The 22,728-nt window shown below is 35.7% G+C and overlaps 2 pseudogenes; one reads left to right on the top strand and one right to left on the bottom strand.

The window, feature by feature from the left end:
• Positions 1–1,659: 1,659 nt before the first annotated feature.
• On the top strand, positions 1,660–2,934 carry LOC115852009 (14-3-3 protein zeta/delta-like; annotated as a pseudogene).
• Positions 2,935–5,038: 2,104 nt separating this feature from the next.
• The window catches only part of LOC115852082 (transcription elongation factor 1 homolog), a 57,127-nt pseudogene continuing 39,437 nt past the window's right edge, over positions 5,039–22,728 (bottom strand).

Raw genomic sequence — 22,728 nt, 5'->3', positions numbered from 1 at the left:
TTAATCTCAAAAATTTATGCCACATTTTGCTAAATTATGTTGAAATAATATATTCTTAAATATATTTAAGAGTAACTTAAAGTTTTGTTCATTCTTCTAACATAGGGTAGAAGAATAAAAAGTACATACTGCATGTTACTTTCTTTTTTTAATTAATTTTTATTGGAGTATAGGTGCTTTACAATGTTGTGTTAGTTTCTACTGTACAGCAAAATGAATCAGCTATGCATAAACATGTATCCCCTCTTTTTTGGGTTTCCTTCCCATTTAGGTCACCACAGTGCATTAAGTAGAGTTCCCTGTGCTATACATTATGTTCTCATTAGTTGTCTAATAGTACTAATAGTGTATATGTGTTAATCCCAATCTCCCAGTTCCTCCCACCCCCCTCCCCTTTCTCCCTTGGTATCCATACATTTGTTCTCTCCATCTGTGTCTCTATTTCTGCTTTGAAAATAAGATCATCTATACCACTTTTCTAGATTCCACATATATGCGTTAATATACAATATTTGTTTTTCTCTTTCTGACTTATTTCACTCTATATGACACTCTCTAGGTACATCCATGTCTCTAAAAATGACCCAGTTTTGTTCCTTTCAGTGACTGAGTAAAGTGCATGTTACTTTCAAGAAAAACATTCATTTTTTGAAATATTTGCATTAATTAGGTATTGACTGAAAAAAAATGCACAGCCTAAAAGTTGAGAATTATGTTTTATTTGGCAGACATACTGAGGACTTAAGCTGGGGAGATAGGCTCTCAGATAGCCCTGAGGGACTATTCTGAAGAGGTAAGGGAGGAGCAAGAATATACAGAAGTTTTTGCCAAAAAAACAAACAAACAAACAAAAACCAGGTAGTTAGAACATGAAAAGATTACTATTAATTAAAGAAACACCAGAAGTCTTGTGTTCATGAATTTAGTGCTTTTCTATGTATGGGAAGATGCAAGAGAGTCTGAGCTCATTGAAATCCTTCCTTTGATAGGCACCTTAATTATCTAGGTCCAGTATTCTGCTTTCTCCAACCTGAATCCCCTCAGGGTGTGGGCCCTGCTGCAGTGGCCAGTGGCTCGATGGCTGCAAAGTCTATTGTTTTTGATATCACAGGCAACATTCTTTGTCCACAGAGGTGAATTTAAGAATTAAGTGATACCATCAATTATAGGAAATGCTGATTATGTACAACTTTTGTTGTATTATATACAACTTTGTTGTAACTATGGAGGTTACAGTACTTGTGGTAAAAGTGATTTAAAAGGAAACAGAGTGACCCAAGGCAGTCAAACCCAGGCGATCACCTGAATAAGTGAGAATTATTCCCAAACCCTGTAAAAGACAGGAGAAAAATTTACTAAAGAGGTTGGTGATGGGATAAACATTTATCATTTCCTGAGCTGAAATTTCTGCAAGAGTTCATAGGATCAGTTTGGAATCCTCCACAAGGAAAAAGAAGCTATTATAATGAATTTAAGGATCAAGGCGTAACACAATTATTACTTCTTTCATATTCACTTTGCCACAAATTGCAGACAGAAACACAGAGCCTGTGAGCAGCGAGGTCCAGGAACAGTTTCAGCCTCCCCACTGCCATTGCTCAGAGCCAGCAGGACTCCTCTCCATCCACCACCATCCACTTCTGGCACAAGCTTCCAGTCACGGATGAAAACATGCTGGTGCAGAGGCCAAACCGAGCAAGCAAGCTGAGTGATATGTTGACATGGCAGCCTGCATGAAGTCTGTAACTGAGCAAGAAGCCAAATTAATCTTCTCTCAGTAGCTTATGAAAATGTTCTGGAGCCCATAGATCATCTTGGAGGGTTATCTCAAGTACTGAGAAAATGATGGAAGGTTCCAATGGCTTGAAAATACAGAGAGAAAATTGAAGGTGATCTCCGAGATATCTGAAAATGATTTACTGTCTCTTTTGGAAAAAATTCTTCATCCCCAGTGTTTCACAAACCCAGAGCAAAGTCTTCTACTTGAAAATGAAAGGAGACTACTACTGTTACTTGGTCAGTTTACTGCTGGTGATGACAAGAAAGGATTATGGGTCAGTCACAGCAAGCCTACCAAGAAGCTTTCCAAGTCAGAAACAGAAAATGCAACCAAAAACATCCTATCGTATTGGGTCTGGGCTGTAAGTTCTCTGTGTTCTATTGTGCGATTCTAAACTTCCTGGAAAAAGGCTGCTCTCTTGCAAAGAGACCTCTTTTCCCCTCCAGTTTTATTTAAATATAATTCACATATAACACTATATGTGTTAAGGTGTACAACATAAAGCTTTAAAAAATGTATATGTTGTAAAATGATTATCATAGTAAGTTGAGCTAACATCCATCACCTCACATAATTATAATTTTTTTTTCCTTGTGATAAGAACTTTAAGATTTACTGTCTTAGCAACTTTTAAATACACAGTACTGTTAACTATAGTCATCGTGTTGTACATTATACCCCAGAACTTATTTATCTTACAACTGGAAGTTTATACCATTTGACCGTCTTCACCCAATTATGCCCCCACCCCCAGCAACCACAATTCTGACTCTGTTTCTATGAGTTTATTTTAGATTTCACATATAAGTGAGGTCATATGATATTTTTCTTTCTCAGTCTGACTTATTTCAGTTAGCATAATGCTCTCAAGGTCCATCCATGTTTTTGCAAATGGTAGAATATCCTTCTTTTTAATGGCTAAATAGTATTCCATTGTATGTGTATAGTACATTTTCTTTACATATTCATCTGTCAATAGACTTAAGATTGTTAAGTCAGCTTTTGATGAAGCCATTGCTGAACTTGATATGTTAAGTAAAGAATCACACAAAGACAGCATGCTAACAATGCAGTGACTGAGAGGCAGCTTGACATTGTGAACGTTGGATGCCCAAGTGCACAAGGCTGAAGCAGGAGAAGGAGGGGAAAATTAACCAGCCTTCCAACTTTTGTCTATCTCATTCTGAAATTTACACATTTGTTATCCATACTTTCCCACAAATAGATTTTTTATGACAAATATATGTTAATTTTATTTTAATTTCTATTTTTTCCCATAAGATTTTTATGATTAATGATAGGGGAATAGAGTCAGTTAACATTTAGAAATTTACCTGCTTTTTCCCTTTTCTTTCTTTTTCTTTTTTTAAAATTTTACATTCAGACTTGCTTTGTTTTTTTCATTTATTCAGCTCTTGTTTTAACAAGATATTTTATCTTGCTGAAATAAATTTTGTTGTTTCTTCATATAGGTTTTGAACTTTTGTTACCTTTTCCTAGCTATTTTATCATTTGGCTATTGCCAATTAGATTTTTTTTTAATTGAGATATAATTGACATATGACATTAGTTTCAAGGTGTAAAACATAGTGATTTGATATGTATATATATTGTAAGATAATTACCACAGTGTCTAGTTGACATTCATCACCACATATAATTTTTTTTTCCTGTGATGAATAAGTTTTAAGGTCTACTCTCTCAGTAACTTTGAAATATACAATACAGGCATATCTCAGAGATATTGTGGGTTCAGTTCCAGACCACAGCAGTAAAGTGAACATTACAATAAAGTGGGTCACATAAATTTTTTGGTTTCCCAGGGCATATAAAAGTTATGTTTATATGATACTGTAGTCTATTAAGTGTGCAATAACATTATGTCTAAGAAAATAATGTACATACCTTAATTAAAACATACTTTATTGCTGAAAATGCTAACCATTATCTGACAATGCAAGATTGCAACAAACCTGCATTTTTGTAAAAAATGTAATATCTGTGAAGTGCAATAAATTCAAGTGCAATAGAACAAGGTATGCTTATACCATATTATTAACTATAGTTGCCATGCTATATATTATATCCCATGACTTATTTATTTTATAACTGGAAGTTTGTACCTTTTGGTGCCCTTCATCCATTTCACCTGTCCCCCACACCCTGTTTCCCCTTTGGAAACCACCAACCTCTTCTCTGTATTTATGCATTCATTTTTGTTGTTGTTTTTTGTTTTTTAGATTCTACATATAAGTGAGATTGTATGGTATATCTTTCTCTGACTTATTTCACTTAGCATAATGCCCTCAGGTTCCATCCAGGTTGTTGCAAATGGCAAGATTTCCTTCTTTTTAATAGCTAAATAATATTCCATTGTATATATACATACCATATTTTCTTTGTCCATTCATCCATTGATGGACACTTAGTTTGCTTCCATGTCTTGACTATTGTAAATAATGCTGCAGTGAACGTGGGGGAGCAGATAACTTTTCAAGTTAGTGTTTTGTTTCCTTTGGATAAATATCCAGAAGTGGAATTTCTAGATCATATGGTAGTTCTATTTCTAATTTTTTAACGAACGCCATACTGTTTTCCCTAATAGCTGCACCAATTTATATTCCCACTAACAGAGCACAGGGATTCCCTTTTCTTTATATCCTCATGAACACTTGTTATTTCTTACCTTTTTGATAATAACCATTTTTTTGTGTGTATGTGTATGTTGGCTGCTTTATTTAAGGGCCGGTGACTGACAGCTATCCCCAACCCAGCCCCTCCCTCCTCTACAAAAGTGGCCAAACCTGAAAACAGGCCGCTCTGCCAGGGGGCCTGTGGGGCTGTGGCTTGAATCCCAGGCCACAGGCCTTGGAAGGCAGGGAAGGAGGATGGGCAGTCAGTCCAGTTCAAATGGACAAATGCTGGTGAGGTGGGGGAAGATGCTAGAGAGTCCTGAGGCAGCCTCTGCTGGGCTTGCCCTCACCTAGGATGTCAGGACACTGGTCCCTGGAAGAGCCAACACCCCAAAGCCAGGGGGCCAGGTGCCAGAGGAGGGAGCAAGTCAAAGGCTTTTGGAGCCAAGGGAGGCAGTTCAGGACCCTGGAGCCCAGCAACCCTTCAACACTACCCCATGCTCACGAGGACACTGCCAGAGTCACACCTGCAGCCACACCCACACTCACACCCACACCCACATCCATGCCAATTCCACATACACACAGGGCTGCAAAGGCCCTGGACCCACACCCTGGACCCACACCCTGGACCCTGGAATGTCTCTGGATTGGTACCCAGCAGGTGAGGCTGCCAAGGGGGTGGGTCCTCTGCGTTGCTAGTGATTGGCTGCCTCGCAGGCCTCTATCCAATCGCTGTACACGTCCACTGGTTCTGACAGATAAGTGATGGGCGTCTGGAATTATTCTAGGCACATGGTACAAGAGATGACTCCAGTGTTGTGGGCCTGGTCCATTTTCATGTCACAAGACTTCTCGTGGTTGCAGAAGGGGCAGGTGAACTGGGCATCTAGGGAGACTGTCATCTTCTTCTTGGGGGGTGACTTCTGTTTTGACTTTCTGCGCACCACGTCTGCAGGAGGGCAAACCTGCACTTGCCGACCCTTGTTGCAACAGCCTCGTTCACCCGGGAGACAGTGACTTCCAGCTCCCGGCAGAAGCCGATAACAACCATTTTGACAGGTGTGAGGTGATACCTCATTTTGGTTTTAATTTGCATTTCCCTAATGATCAGTGATGTCGATCACAATTTCATGTATCTGTTGGCCATCTGTATGTCTTCTTTCGAAAAATGTCTATTCAGATTCCCTGCCCATTCCTTAATCAGATTATTTGTCTTTTTTGCTATTGAGTTGTATGAATTCTTTATATATTTTGGATATTAACCCTTTATTGGATATGTGATTTGCAAATATTTTTTTTCCATTCCATTGTTTGCCTTTTCATTTTGTTGGTGTTTTCCTTTGCTATGCAGATGCCTTTTAGTTTGATGTAGTACCACTTGTTTATTCCTGCTTTTGGTATCAAATCAAAAAAATTGTCACCAAGACCTATGTCAAGGAGCTTAAAGCCTGTTTTCTTATAGGAGTTTTATGATTCCAGATCTTATATTCAATTCTTTAATCCATTTTGAGTTGATTCTTATGTATGGCCTAAAATAGTGGTCCAGTTTCATTCTTTTGCATTTGGCTGTCCAGTTTTCCAAACACCATTTACTGAAGAGACTGTCCTTTCCCTATTACCTATTTTTGGTTCCCTTGCCATAAATTAATTGACTCTATATGTGTTGGTTTATTTCTGGGCTTTCTACTCTGTTCCATGGATTTATGTGTCTGTTTTTATGCCAGTACCATACTGTTTTGAGTAATATAGCTTTGTCATGTAGTTTGAAATTGCAGCACATAATGCCTTTAGCTTTGTTCTTTCTCAAGGTTGCTTTGGCTATTTGGGGTCTTTTGTGGTTCCATAAAAATTTTCAGATTGTTTCTTCTATTTTTGTGAAAAATGCCATTGGAATTTTCATAAAGATTGCATTGAATCTGTAAATTGCTTTGTGTAGTATGGGCATTTTAACAATATTAATTCCTATAGTCCATGAGCATTGAATAGCTTTCCATTTTTTTGTGTTGTCCTCAATTTCTTTCATCAATGCCTTATAGTTTTTCAAGTATAAGTCTTTTACCTCCTTGGTTAAATTTTCTAGGAATTTTATTCTTTTTGATGCAGTTGTAAATGGGATTGTTTTCTTAATTTCTCTTTCTGATAACTTGTTATTAGTGTAGAGAAATGCAACTGATCATGTATATTGATTTTGCATCCTGCAACTTTACTGAATTTATTTATTAGTTCTCAAGAGTTTTTTGGTGGAGTCTTTTGGGTTTTCTATATATAATATCATGTCATCTGCAAATAGTTACAGTTTTGTTTTTTTTTTAAAGAAGATGTTGGGAGTAGGAGTTTATTAATTAATTTATTTTTGCTGTGTTGGGTTTTCGTTTCTGTGTGAGGGCTTTCTCTAGTTGTGGCAAGTGGGGGCCACTCTTCATCGCGGTGCATGGGCCTCTCACTATCGCAGCCTCTCTTGTTGTGGAGCACAGGCGCCAGATGCGCAGGCTCAGTAGTTGTGGCTCATGGGCCTGGTTGCTCCGCGGCATGTGGAATCCTCCCAGACCAGGGCTCGAACCCGTGTCCCCTGCATTAGCAGGCAGATTCTCAACCACTGCGCCACCAGGGAAGCCCCAAATAGTTACAGTTTTACTTCTTCCTTTCTAATTTGGATGTCTTATACTTCTTTTTCTTGTTTGAATATTGGGTCTAGGGCTTCCAATACTGTGTTGAATAAGAATAGTGAGAGTGGGCATCTTTGTCTTGTTCCTAATCTTAGAGGAAAAGCTTTGATGTTAGCTGTGGGCTTGTCATATATGGCTTTTATTATGTTGAAGTATGTTCCTTCTATAACCACTTTGTTGAGAGTTATTTTCATCTTGAGGTGATCAATATGGAGATGTGAAATTTTTATGCATAGTACTTTTGCTATGTTGTAGCTTTGTAAGGACTTGTGTTAAAACTGCTTCTATGTCTAAGGAAAGAAAACTGCCTGCCTATTGGTTTGTCCTGGTGTGGGATAGGAGATAAAATCGGTTCCTATCAAAGATTTGGTTGTTGTGGGTATTTTAAGATTTGGAGAAATTATAGGACTATAGTAAAAATAGATTCCCAATGGATGTTATTACCAAACATGTTTGTTTTGCCTGATGCACAGCAAGCCAAAAGGCTGAGACACTGAGGTTTGTAGCAAAGAGAGAGTTAATTGGCAAGGCATCCAAGTGAGGAGATAGGAGAGCAAGCCTCAAATCTGCCTCCCCTAAGGTAAGGGGGTTGTTGTATTTGTGTATAAAGAATAAAGCAGGGTGGTCTGAGTCACGGGGAGTGTGGGGAGCTTGGGGAAATGTGATTGGAAAAAAGTGCAATAATCATTGTTCTGCACAGGCGTAACTCAGCTACAGGCCTCTGCACATTCAAAAGGTCACTGAGTGGACACTCCTGCACGTCCAGCTGGAGGGTCAGTGGGCCTATTCAGTCTTAACCAGCTCAGCTGGAACTTGACACAGCTGACTCTCAGCTCAGCTTGTGCTAGACATAGGTGACTGCACATTCCTGGAAAATAACTCAAGCAAACATCTTATTGTTTGGGCTATGTGCAGCTTGGAGGACATATAAGTCTTAAAATGACCTTAATTGGTAAGGGCAGATGAAATGGATTTAACCCAAGACATCATTACATTTTGAACCATGTGTATCTGTGGAGTACAAAATCTCATCATGCATACCTTTGACTACAGCTGCAGAAGTGTTCCTTTAGACAAAGTTGTGATCCAATTTTGTCTGGAGAAGGGCAGAAATTATTCATATTCCATTGTTTGTAAAGTTACCTGTTGTTTTCTTTCATTAGTTTGGTAACACTCATTTTATTTGCATTTAAATATTTTAAGCAACCTAAGCACAAATGTACAAGTAAAGATGTGTTAAAATGAATTTCTTGATATCCATTATTTCATGGATATCAAGCAGAAAAGTAGAACAAAAGCCCCCAAAAAGCAAAAAATGATTTTTGCTTTTGTGATTTCTTTGAAACTTATCTAACATGCATGTTCTGTAAAAACAGTGAACAGTGGAATAACTTGATATGGTGGCTAGATTTATTTAATATTTTATGAAATCTTTATGAACAATCCAAGTATAATTGTTCAGAACATGTGTATTATGTTGATGTAAGTGGAATAAAAGTTTTGTGAATTAAAAAAAACTAGAAACATGAACTCTCAATTTTTCTTTTATTCCTCAGTTTAATATTAAGGAAGTACATTTTATGTTTTTTTGTGTCAACATTTATCTTAGAAGATGCTTTCATCGTTTTTCTCATGCTTTCAGGTTCTTTTGAAACATGACTGATTTTAATATATACTTTCCACCACTCTTTGCATTTGTTGTATTTATCGATTTACAATGCTTTATAAATTTTAGTTGTTTGTTCTAACAAAAATAACTTTAGTATTACTCATATAGGATCCAAAAATTGTCTTATTCGTTGGTGAGGAAATGAACATGTGAATATCCTAGAATATCTTTTTTGTTTGTTTGTTTGTTTGCGATACGCGGGCCTCTCACTGCCGTGGCCTCTCCCGTTGCGGAGCACAGGCTCCGGACGCGCAGGCTCAGTGGCCATGTCTCACGGGCCCAGCCGCTCCGCGGCATGTGGGATCTTCCCGGACCGGGGCACGAACCTGTGTCCCCTGCATCGGTAGGCGGACTCTCAACCCCTGCGCCACCAGGGAAGCCCTAGGCATAAGTTTTTTAATTGCACTTTGCTTTATTGTGCTTCACAGATACTGCATTTTTGACAAATTGAAAGTTTGTGTCAATTCTGCATTGTCAGACAATAGCATTTTTTAGCAATAAAGTATTTTAAAATTAAGGTATGTACACTGCTTTTTAGAGAAATTACTATTGCACACTTACTAGACTACAGTATAGTGTAAACATAAGTTTTATATGCACTGGGAAACCAAAAAATTCATGTGACTTGCTTTATTCCAATATTAGCTTTATTGTGGTGGTCTGGAACTGAATTTGCAATGTCTCTGAAGTATGCCTGTATTTACTGACTGATTAACAACCTTAGCTTTTTATTTTATGAGATGTTGGGGGAAAATCTCTGAGTTGTATTTGAAGAATTTGATCTACTTTAAGAGAAAATTCATACCTTACAGTACATTTTAGTTGGTAGGTAAGATATAAATAAATATCAGAGGGTTTTAATAAATTAAAGGAAAGCTTTTACTATAGATTAATATTTGACCTTATAGTAGAAATAATTTTATAATGAAACACATATATATCTGTGAGAGGCTGAATATACAAATGGAATATGGCCAGGCCATAACTAAAACATAGAACTCTGATCCACATCCTTACTAGCACCCAGGCAGGGAAGCCAAACCACAACCTCTGTAGCAATCAGCCCCCAAAGGCAAAACTTGATCAATAACTGCCAACTTCTCTAATTTTTGCCCTGCTTCTAACTTCAGACCAACCAGAGGAAATGAAACATGCTTCCCTAGCCAATCACATAGGGTGCCCTTCTACGTTAGCCTGTCTCCAGATTCCTCATGCTGACAGCTTCCATTCAGGGTGTACCTGAAGCCTTTTCTTTTTTCCACTTTAAAGCTTTACACTTCCGTTACTGCCTTTAAATCCCTATGAAATGCAAGTGATGGTAATGGACTCTAGTTCTGAATAAAAAGCCTTTGCTTGTTCACATACAGGTGGTCTTCACTTATTTACACAACTGGAAATGTAAATGTATGGAATACTGAGAATTATAAAATCCAAACTATATCATCTAAGATTTTAAAATAACAATTTCAGGGTATAAATTACTTCGAGTTAAGTAATCTCATGATGGTAAAAATTTGCTGACTCTCAGCTAGAAATTGAGAAGCAGTCAATTCTAATTTACACACTAGCTTTCCAACAATTTCTTGATTTTGAAATATGGATTTTCATATCCACACTTATGAAATTAACTGAGATCATCTGAAAGTTATTTTAATACATAATTTATAGTGATCCTTTGATTCATTAACCCAGAATAATACCTGGTGATTTAAAGTTTTATCCAGAAAAGAATTTTGACTTTCAGTTAGTTGGTAAGGAATATCCAATATTTAGATAAGAAATTCAATTTTCTTTTCATAGAAGCCAAGATGATTAGAGTCAGAGAGCCAGAGGCACTATGCTGTTTCATTTCAACGTATACCTAAACCAATTCTGTTTTTAAGTATATATTTTACTTCAAGAAATTTCATCTGCCTTGAGATCCATAAACTCACACTATTGCATTCATATTTATTGCTTTTAAAGTAATTATTGTGCTAACTAATACATTAAATTTGTTCTGTTAAATATAAGAAGACTTAACTTTATAAAAATCTCCCTGGAGTTTTCTCCTGGACTATTATTTAGTTATGTTCAAACACAAATTATAATAGCCAATAACATAAGAATGTTTCTGGAGGGCTTTTAAAGAAGAAAGAAAAATGAAAAAACACCTGGTAATGTGTATTTCAGTCAGGAAATCCAAGGATTCACTAGTGGTTTTCAACCTTTCCTAGCCTTTGTAATAGTGATAAATACAAACACATATAGTGTTTATTATGTGCCAATTATTGTTCTAAGCACATTATAGGTATGAACTCACTAATCCTTATACCAATTCTAGGAGGTTAGTGTAATAATTCCTTACCACTTCCTTTAGATTTATAATTTTTGTGACCTAAATCAATGGCACTTATATTTTAGATATGAATGTAATTTAAAATTAAAAAGAATGGGAAAGAGTCACAGAGTGTTTTCACCAAGTAAAGTTATAAGAACTACCCACCACCATCAACACAACTGCTATCTACTGTCATCACTTTTTCATGGAAAACAAATATTTAACATCAAAACAGTGAGCCTAGAGTGCTTCCCTGGTGGTGCAGCCTGCACTTCGCTTCCGGAGCCTGTGGTCTGCAACGGGAGAGGCCGCAACAGTGAGAGGCCCGCGTACCGCAAAAAACACAAAACAAAACAAAAAACACAGTGAGCCTAAACTCAGAGTAAAGAGCACTCTTACTGAAAAAAAAAAATGCTTTATAGAAAGCTCATTTTATTCCTCATTTTTGTCAGATGTTTACATGGATCAATAAAAGCTTTATTGACAACCAAAGACAATCTGTGGTTTTACTTGAAAAATATATTAGAAATTTTAAAGGGTCTGACTAGTTGAAGCCAAAAACAGTCAATCCTTTGTGAATTATACTAAAAACATTCAAATTTCCCAAGTTTTGTGTGAATAAATTATAAATTAATTGGCTGGTTGAATTCTTTACTTTTTACTTTATTTATTTTTTTTTGGTCTAATAACTGAGCAGTGTGAACAGTAATAGAAAAAAATAAAGCCACACAAAGAAATGAATGCTCATCCATGCTCATTTGTCTGTAATATTGTGAAATAAATGTGTTTTGCATATTGAGCAGTCAGTTTATTTTCCTCATGCCTGCCATTAAGTTATATGGTTTCTTGATCTGTGAGTTAGCACTTGGTTTTCCAGGGTCCTCTACTTTGACTTTAATGTCACTACATCCTTGGGAATAGCAAGCATCACATTTGAAGCTCCAGGGATTTGGTGCCTGTCTGTAGAGCATACAAAGCATAACTCAATGTTTTTTTTTTTTCAAGGGTTTAGCTTTCAAGCTGTGTTAATTTGTTATTTGGTTGCCACACTGATTTTTTTTCTTTTATTAGTTATATCTTCGGCTCTTTGGTTGGTCTATAATAGGGATATATTGATTATTCTTGTGGATGAGTAATTGAGGTATAATAGTTCCAAATTCTATATCCAGAAATCAGGAAATAGCTAATAACTTGAATCAGTGTCAAACTGTACATTATTGGTTGAAGAGAGTTGGATGATAATTCAGCTCTGCAAAGGGATAAATGATCACTTGAGAATAACATTAGTACTGGATTAATGTCTTATTGATTTCTGAGAAAGAATGGAAATGTGGTCATGTTTTCTGCTTTTAAAGAGGATATTTCTTTTGGAGAGGTTATTTTTATCACATTAACACCTTAATCAAAATAATCAGAAAGTGACATGATTATGTGGCTATCAACTAGCAAACTGTTACTCAAAAATAACTGAAACAATATTGTGAGTGTGACTATGGAAATACCAATTAGGACAAGTGGATTTGGTTGGTGATTCATATATAGAGTTCATAGAGGAAAACATCCTAGTAAAAATAGTTTTATACCACATAGCAATATGTTTGATCCCAGATATTTCATTTTATTTGAAAAATTAGTTTAAAATAATTTGTAATAAAACATACTGTAATGGGCTGAATTGTGCCCCCCCCAACAAAAAAAAGATATGTCCTAACCCTAATGCCCAGTACCTGTGACTGTGAATTAATTTGGAGAAAGGATCTTCACAGATACAATTAAGTTAAGGGTCCCAAGATGAGAGCATCCTGAATAACCCAGGTGGACCCTAAGTCCAATGAAACATGTCTTTCTTAGAGACACAGGGGATAAAGCCATGTGAAAATGGAGGCAGAGATTGGAATGATGTGTCCACAAACCAAGAAATGCCAAGGAATCCTGCAGCAACCAGAAGCTAGGAGAAAATCATGGACAGATTCTCCCCCAGAACTTCAAGAGTCAGCCAATCCTACCAGCACTGATTTTGGGCTTCTGGCCTCTAGAACTGTGAGAGGATATTTTTTGTTTTTTTAAGCCATCAAAATTGCTGTAATTGGTTGCAGCAGCTCTAATAAACCAATACATACACTTATGCAGAGACTAAAATGTCAGAAAATTGAAAAACTAAAATAGGAAAGTAGTTATATCATATTGATTCAACAAGAGCTAAGTAGAGAATTAACTCTGAGTCATCCCAACTTTTATCTCATATCTATATTAACAAGCTTAAATAGAATTAATTGAATTTGCAACAACTCATGATTTCATGTTACATTCCAAAATCATTAAAGATAGAGGAGGAATACAAATGAATACAGTGAAGTCCAAATTTATAAGCAGAAACTGATTAAAAATGAAAATTAATTTGGAATCCAACCATTTAAAATATCTAGGGAAAATACTTCCTGAAACAAATATTTAGGGGGAAAGTCATTTGGGAGACCTTTAAATGCTTAAGCAGAACATGAAAAATATTAACCAAATGTGATATTAATTGCTGTGAGGTTAAATAGCTAACAGCAGAACAACGATCTTTATGCACAAAGTCTTTCTAGTTTTCAGTCAATTATTGTTTGTATAATTAGTAAGCAATTTCATCATCTATGTTATAGTTATTTAAAATCAAGTCAAAAATAATTCCATTATAGTTTGGGGAGATGTTCTTATGCCTTAAGTTAGACTGACTCATAAAAAAATGCTCCAAAATTTATCTATTTAGACTTAACCAAATATGTTTTTAAAAGAACAACTAACTGACATAATTTAGATCATAATCCTCTTAAAAATATTTTAGAAAAGGGTTACGTTGTATTTAAAAAAACTATCCAAATTATATAGAATCTGGATGGTTACTGTCATTGCCAAGTATTATCAAAATAATTGTATTCATATAAATGCCCGAATTTTAAATCCTTCATAAGCTTCACAGAACATAGAGTTCTCACTAAACAAACAAAATATGGCATCAAGCCAAGGGAATGAAGAGAATTGAAATCTCACTTTGGATAAATGTGTAGTAAATTACTGTTGACTGATTAATTCAACCCTTTTATTTCTATTCTAAGCTTTTCTTATTTGATATTAGAATATATAACAAATGGAGTTTCAAGAATATATTTTGAAAGACACTGTGTCAAAGTAAAGGTTATCTCCTGATGAGATTTGTAATTAATTAAAGTTCAATAGAAGTTTAATATGAAAAAAAGTTACTGTAAATATGTTTGGTAATGCTACAATTTGTTCTGATGTGCTACTGAGTAAAATAAGTTTGTAAGGCGATATGAAAATATGTTTTAATAACTGAAGTTTTCTTCATCACCTTGTATTAAGCATATTCTGTAAAAGTTTTTAAGTTTTATAAATTTTTATTGCAGATGAAAGTAGGTATTTAGAAAGGGTATTGGAGAGATATGTTTTAATGGTTTATCAGTTTTAGATTTGATTCCTTGTCCTACAACCTACAATACTGAATAAGCTAATCAATGTAATCACATACTAAATGAAGCAGATTAGGTACTCAATAAATGCTATTTATTATTTATTTTTTAAAATTTATTTTATTGAAGTATAGTTGATTTACAATGTATTAGTTTCTGCTATACAGCAAAGTGATTCAGTTTTATGTATATATATATATATATATATATATATATATATTCTCTTCTACATTCATTTTCATTACAGTTTATTACAGGATATTGAATATAGTTCCCCATGCTATACAGTAGGACCTTGTTGTTTATCCATTCTATATATAATAGCTTGCATCTGCTAATCCCCAAATCCCAATCCATCCCTTCCCCACTCCCCCTCCCCTTTGGCAACTGCAAGTCTGTTTTCTATGTTTGTGTATCTGTTTCTGTTTCATAGATAAGTTCACTTGTGTCATATTTTAGATTTCACATATAAGTGATATCATATGGTATTTGTCTTTCTCTTTTTGATTTACTTCACTTAGTGTGATAATCTCTAGGTCCATCCATGTTGCTGCAAATGACATTATTTCATTCTTTTTCAATGGCTTAGTAGTATTCCATTGTATATATGTAGCACATCTTCTTTACCCGTTAATCTGTCAATGGACATTTAGGTTTTTTCCATGTCTTGGCTATTGAGAATAGTGCTGCCATGAGCATAAGGGTGCATGTATCTTTTTGAATTATAGTTTTGTATGATTATATGCCCAGGAGTTGGATTGCAGAATCATATGGAACTCCATTTTTAATTTTTGTGAAGAACCTCCATACTGTTCTCCATAGTGGCTGACCAATTTACATTCCCACCAACAGTGTAGGAAGGTTCCCTTTTCTCCACACCCTCTGCAGCATTTATTATTTATAGACCTTTTAATGATGGTCATTCTGACTGGTGTGAAGTGATACCTTATTGAAGTAGTTTTGATTTGAATAAATGCTATTTCATTTTTTCTTTATTCATCTTTCCTAGATGTTCTAAGTTTTTTGGAGTTGTACCCATTCTCTCCTTTTAATGTCTGAAAAAAATTGAAGATATTAGTGGATTTTAATAAACCTATTGATTATTAAAAATATATATCATATCTTTTTAACTTTATTTATTAAGTAGAAAATTGGCATGGATTAGAGTTCATGTGTTCTCTTAAGTAGTAGGATAAATAGCTGGGTATTTCTGATATTTTCCTGACTGATGTCAACATCAGGGTGGAGACATTTATAAATATCTTTGCCTTAACATTCCTGACTTCTTGAACTCCATTAACCTTCACCTTCATGCAATTTCAACAACCCAGTCCCATGAACACACATTGAATTTTGTTATCTTTTAGAATTGCTATTTTTCAAAATTTTTAGAAACATAGTGTTTTTTGCCTACCACTTTCACTACTGTTGCCCCACTTAATGGAATCTTTGACCTCATGGAGACTCCTAAGTCCTTAATCACCTGACTACTTATTTATAATTATTTTTACTAATTTTGGGCCTTTCCTGCCTTCACTTTCTTCTCATATTAAAGCATATCATATGCTCAATATGAGCCGACGCTGTTTTTATTACAATCAGTAGAAAAACAGTTAAGTCTTTTTAAGGCAAAAACATTAATAACTACAGGAAAGGCAAGGTTTAGCTGGTGCTCATGGAGCACTGGAAATGGATGGTTTATTCAATAAATGGTTCTAAAACAATTGGCTAACCAGGTGGGAAAACAAACTAAAATATTAATTTAATTTATATTTTATTTTTTACATGGAAAAACAAATTTATAACTCTAAAAGGAATTACAGAAACATTTTAAAAAATAAAATCAGGGTAGAGAAGAATTTCTTAAAGGACAAAAAGGGAAATATTTCACAACCTTAAATTTTTTAATTTATATATATCTGTACCACAAGAAACATTATAAACTTAGTTCAAAGCAAGCTGTAGATTAAACATTTGTAATGCATACAAGTGATAAAAAGTTGATAACTAGAGTATGAAAGTAATTTCTACAAATCAATAAGAGAAAACAAAAAGAATGGAAAATGGGCTAAAGAACATTGTTTCAGTCAGGGTTCAATAGGAGTCATATGGTACATTCAAAAGGGGCTTTGACGAGAGTTCAATACAAGGACTGTTTACAAAGGTAAGGGCATGATTTTGTAAACCAACTAGGAATAGACTAATTCTGTAGGGCCAGCAGAAGAAGAAAGAAAAATGAAGGGGGAAAGAGAGAAGTTATCAGAACACAAAAAGAATAAGAGGGTCACCTGACAGGAGCTGTAGCCCTTGGCAAAGGAACACAACCAACCCACGGCAGTCTGCAGGGGAAAGGCCAATGGGACAAATATCCAATATCACTCCCTTCCTAATCTCTGAGATTTTTGCTAATGGCTCCGACGGGCAAAGCCACCTGGAAGCCAGAGGGCATGGAAGCCAGCACCTAACTTGCACAATTAAATCTCCAATTAAGGATGTCAAATCTAAGTTTCCAACAGCCTAAATTTTTGCCCAGATGGGTGATAAGAGGGATTCTGTTACAAATAAGTTTTAAATCAAAGGGACTGATTTGGGTGTATGTCGTTAATAGGGTGTCAGGTTGTTTGCCAATTAAAATATCCATGGCTGAGGATATTACAGAGTTCCAGAATTTGCCTATAGGCAGGCCCTCCAATTGGACCAGTTACTATGGGCGCTTTGCTCCAGTACTTAGTTTGTTTGGTGATGGGCAAGCCAGCAAGATCTCTGAGTGTTAGAGATTATATTAACCAAACTGAATGAAATGGAGAGAGAGAGAGAGAAGAGAGAATTTACCATAAGCTAGTTAGGTTGAGAAATGAAAGGCTATAGAGTGGTGAAAAAGAAAGACATTTTTTCTCATTGACATAGGACACATTTAAGATGTAATAGAGAATGTGTATCCCATATGTAAGCCTTATGAATTTGGTTCATGACACAGATATTGGCTATTCTGAAAAGCCTTACATTATATTCTATGTTTATAAGCCACATCCAGTCTTGCTGCAAATAATGGTGTCAACCAACAGATAAATTAGTGAAACTCTTGGATGCACTGCTGATACCGTGTTGCCATAGTATCACCATGATATGTGATCTAAGTTATTTTTTCCTACTCATCTACCATGGGATCTATCATATGCATTACACACAGTGTTTTGATGTCTGAGAATGTTTCTGAACTTATGGGACTTTGAATGACCTGAACCACTATCAACCTCTGTGGTGAAGACTGAGTCTTGTGTAGAAGCACCCAGTTTCAGTAGGGAACAATAATGAAGTAGTACCTCATTGGCCAGGTAGTAGTAACTGCCATTGTTTAAAGAAAGCTGCATTATGGTGGAGGTAACCCTACGGCTTCTTAGTTACCTGATTGATATGCATGCCTGTGAACAGTGCACTTAAAACACTTGGAAGACACTTTAGCATCTTAGTGCAAAATCGTTCCATAACATATTTTTTAAATTAAATCTTAACATGATACTCTATAGAGACTATTCCTGTGGCTGATTAATTATATAATCTGGGGGACAGAGGAGCACTTTCTTTGAATAGTGGTAAGCATGTAAAAATATTAGCTGTGCCTTAGACTTTTCTTTAATTGCTTAGAGTACTATCAGTTTATGTGACACAGAGGGAAACAAAGCTAGAGATTTGCTTTAAAACAAACAACAAAAACAAATCTTATTCCTCCATGTAAAAAGCATAATATGAGCCAGAATTAGCATAAAACTTGCCAACTGCCCTAAGAAGAGAACTTCTCCAGACTATAGTAAAATCAGATTAGAGTAAGTCATTCCATCTGCAGGACTTGCTAAAAATATCAGTGGAGATTTCATCTGTTTTGAGAGAGAAAGGGTAGGCTTCTTTCACAGCGTTTCTTATGAGAACCTTATGAGTGTTCTTCAGCCTCTGTTTAAAGTTGGAGGTACAATAAAAGAAGAAAAATTAATAATTATGCTACTTAGTGATATGCTAGTTAGTGTTGACACTCGTTAGTGACGATACTAGGGGGTAATATTATCTATTAGTAACCTCAATCTCCTCCATGCTATTACAGATATAGAGTGTTTCAATTATTGGACTTGTTACAGAATCTTAAGATTGGAAAGGGCCTTAAATGATCATCTAATCACACCAACAAGTTGGTGTTTGAATAATTTCTATAAAATTCCTGATGGGCACAGCCCAACCTTTGCTAGAATACCTACTATGAAAGGGCATTTATCTATTACCTTCCAAAATTGCCCACTCTCATCTATGAATAGGTTTGATTTTAGATGCTCTCTCTTGTGCATATGTCTCCTTATGACTTCTATTTATTGTTCTTGGTTTGACCTGTATGAACCATAATAAAAAATGTCAACTCTATCTTCCACAGGAAAGCCTGTCTCTATTTAAGGTATCATGATTTTTGAGATTTCTTTTCATCTTGGGCTGAATCTTCTGTACCACATAAGAAGTGAAGCTTATGGGTAGGGTGTGCCTTTAAAAAGTTGTTTATCAGGTAGTATTTGTCTTTAATAACACCTTTCTAGAGCATTTACACTGATACATCTTCTTCATCCCAATAAGTGCCATGTTCCACTTAAGGTACAGCCTTATTGCCACTTCTCATCAACATCTCCATCCATCCCAGCATTCACTGAGCAGTGAGATGGTAACATCCTTTTGATACTAGTTCTCCTATCATCAATTATTATTATTTATTTTATAACTGTGCTCGTGTTTCTATTTTATATTGAAAGGTCTTAAGAGTGGGGAAAAGCTGTATTTTTATCTGTATCATCCTCAATAATCATCTTCATCTTTGCAATAGCTAACATTTATTACCTGCTTACTGTGTGACAGACCATTTTCTAAGTCTTTACATGTATTAACATTTCAAAATAACCTCATGAAGTAGGTACTAGTGTTACCCACATTTTACATATGAGAAAACTGAGGAATAAGAAGGTCAAGCAATTTTCTCAAGATTACATGCATCATAAGTGTTGGAAACATTATTCGAACCTGTGTGGTCTGGCTTCAGTGTTCAGCATCATAACCACTCTGTTACACTGTCTTCTACAATCTAAAACCTTCATTGGCTCTCAACAGACTTTCCTTGGATGAGTTCATCTGTGCCCCGGTGTTTAACTATCACTTAGATACCAGATCTATTATCTTTTGTGCTTCAGATCTTTATTTTGAACTGTAAAGTGTGCGACTCTATATGGAAGCACTATGTCCAACTTGATCTATCCTAAAATGTGTTCATTATTTTGCATTCAAAACCCTGCCTTCTCTTGTGTCCCCTCCTTTCATTAAATGGAATCATCATATATCAGTTTGCCCAAGCTAGAGATCTAGGCTTCCTCATAGATTCCTCCTATTCTCATGCTCTACCACTTCCAATTAATCTCAGAGTCCTGTAAATTCTAGTTCTTCAATATCTGTCTGATCAGCCCTCTCCTCTCAATTTTTACTGTGATTACTTTTGTTCACAATTTTTCACTTGGAGTATTGTAACTTTAGCCTCAGAAAAGTCCTCTACTCAAATGTTGCTCCCTTCTAGTGGATTTACCACAGCACAGCCAGGGAATTTCATAGCATAAAACTGATACTCTCATGTATCTGTTTAAGATGCTTAAATGCCTCCACCTCCCCCTTTCAGAATAAAAGACAGATTCTAGCAAGTCAAAGAAACCCTTCATAATCTGGCTTTGTTCACCTTTCCAGTCTTACACGTTGTCATATATTCTTAAGCAACCTGCTATACACTGTTTTCTTTGCCTAGGATGACCTGACCCTCATGGCCTGTCCTGGACCAGTTCCTGTCTATTTTCTGAAGATTAGTTCAAATGTCACCCTCCCTTGGAATTGTTCCCTACAGACATCTCCACTCCAATATCTGATTAATTTCCCTCGTCGCTCTGTTATGTACATCTATGCTTTTTCTATGTGATTTCAGCAGCATAGTAATGGTTGATTTTTACATTTTCATTCCGTTTACCTCATAGCCTGTGAGTTCCTTGAGGGCAAGTATTACATTTGCTGTTGTTGTGGTCCTAGTATTTAGTGCCTGGGAAATAGCAGACCTACAACAAAACTTAGCTGGATGAAGGTCAATAATGCCTCCCAGTCTATTAACAGAAATGAGAGGGCCTACGTCCAGGATGGGAAAAGGTTCATCCGTGTGCTAGTTCTCACTGTTTGAGGAGCTGCCTGGAGCATAATGCTGACATGGATTCTAAGGCGACGTTTAGGCTCAGTGGAAGTGTATTAGAATTTATTACTGGTATTTATTATGAGGGATACAGAGAAGTGGCATTTGCCTATCTTGATACTGATCTAACAATATTTTTCATTAGGATTTGCCTTCAGATAGGAAATACTCAAAGCCTATGAAGACATTAATATTCCCTGGAGTTAATTTTTAAAAATAATGACATCTTTGGGACTTGTTCCAAGGGCTGGAAACTTGCCTTTGTCCTTCAAATTATACCAATTCTTCCAAAACTAGGAAGCAGCATAGTATGGTATTTAATTCCCAGGGTTGGGACTTAACTTGAAGCTTGAAGCTCTATTTTAAGCTCATTAGCTTGAAGCTCATCTAGAAAATGGGAGTAATAGTGCTAATATCTACTGTTATTATAATTCTACCAAACTCTACCAGAATAGTTCTAAACAACTGTGTCCTATATAGAGACTTAAACCAAATACAGAGCATTACAGTTTAAATCTAATTACATGTGCCATTGGTAAGTATACTCAAGTTATATAGTGTAGGACTTCACCAGTGCCTTTATGTAATGCAGAGTGTAATTGATTCACAGTAGAGCTAAGTAATTCTAAGCAAGTCAGTTTATACTCTGAAATAGGCAAATAATGGTAAGTATCACTATTGAGTTCCTTCTGAATGCTGGGCATTATTTAGGTCCTTTATACATCTGCCGAAATATGTGTAAAAGTCTTAGAAGAGTGTTTGACACATTAATAAATGTGCTACTAATAGTATTATTTATAATCTTCACAAAAACTAAACAGAGAAGGTGAATTTACTTGATGTTGAGATATATGTTAAACTATTCACTATAGTTAGCAAAGGTAGAGTCAATCCTTGTATTTACTGAGCAATTCATATGTGACAGATACTGATTCTAACTTCAATAATCTCTAGATAATATCTTACCCCATGTAATCATTATGGGACCATGTGATAGTTCCAAACATTGGTGAATGACCACAGTAATAGTGCTCGGGTTAAGTTGAATATAATGACATGTTACTAAGAAGAGTTAATAATGCAAATGCTTTTCCAAGGAGGAACTTGGGGATACAAGCTTATTGTGGAAATCTCATCCTGTGGCCACTATCCTAATACTGGGTTATATAATATTATACTATTACTAATTTCTCACAAAGATCAGGATTTTAAGGGAGTGTGAAATTATTAGAAGGAATGTATTTCTTACCAAAGTAGATAAGATGATAATTTCTTGATTTTACCTGGAGAGGGGAAAAAGACAGCTTTAGGAAATCTGAACCTATCCTTTAAAGCCAAATTTCTACATAACTGAAAGTTACCCTTGAAAGGGTTTGGCCTTAAGAAAAGCTGAACATTTGATCATGCAGACACCAAGCCCGTGATGCCTCACAACGCAAGTGTTTAAACCAGGCTTCTCAAAACAATAATGAAGTGTGTTTAACAGCTCTTTCATTTCATTTTGGAGTTGTTAAAAGAATATTAAAGTCAAATCATGGAAATGAGATTCATCTGTATAAGTACATTTAAGTCGGGATTACATAGAGATGAGTTTTCTAAAAGTATCTCCACTTCTAAGCGTTTGAAGGTGGTTCTTAGTCACTTACCCCAAGTTAAACTTCATTGCATTGGGATCAGGCTTTTGTCCTTTATTTTTAATAACAAAAATCACACCCAGCAGTGTGACAGCCAAGGCAGCCCTGGAAATTAAACATTTTGCTGAGGAGAAGGAAAACCTTGTAAGTAGCTTGGTTAAGGTTTTTTTTAAGCTTATTTTTTTTGGTAGCTTTTCGTGGTTTTAGGACTACTGGGCCGTGCAGCTGAATGTGCTGCAGTGGCTAATTTAAAGTTCTAATGGAGTTTAAAGCAGCATGCATTTTTCATCACAGATAGGTTAAAAGGTT

Source organism: Globicephala melas, chromosome 2, assembly GCF_963455315.2.
Source record: "Globicephala melas chromosome 2, mGloMel1.2, whole genome shotgun sequence".
Classification (NCBI taxonomy): Eukaryota; Metazoa; Chordata; class Mammalia; order Artiodactyla; family Delphinidae; genus Globicephala; species Globicephala melas.
This window is presented reverse-complemented; position numbering and strand designations above follow the sequence as displayed.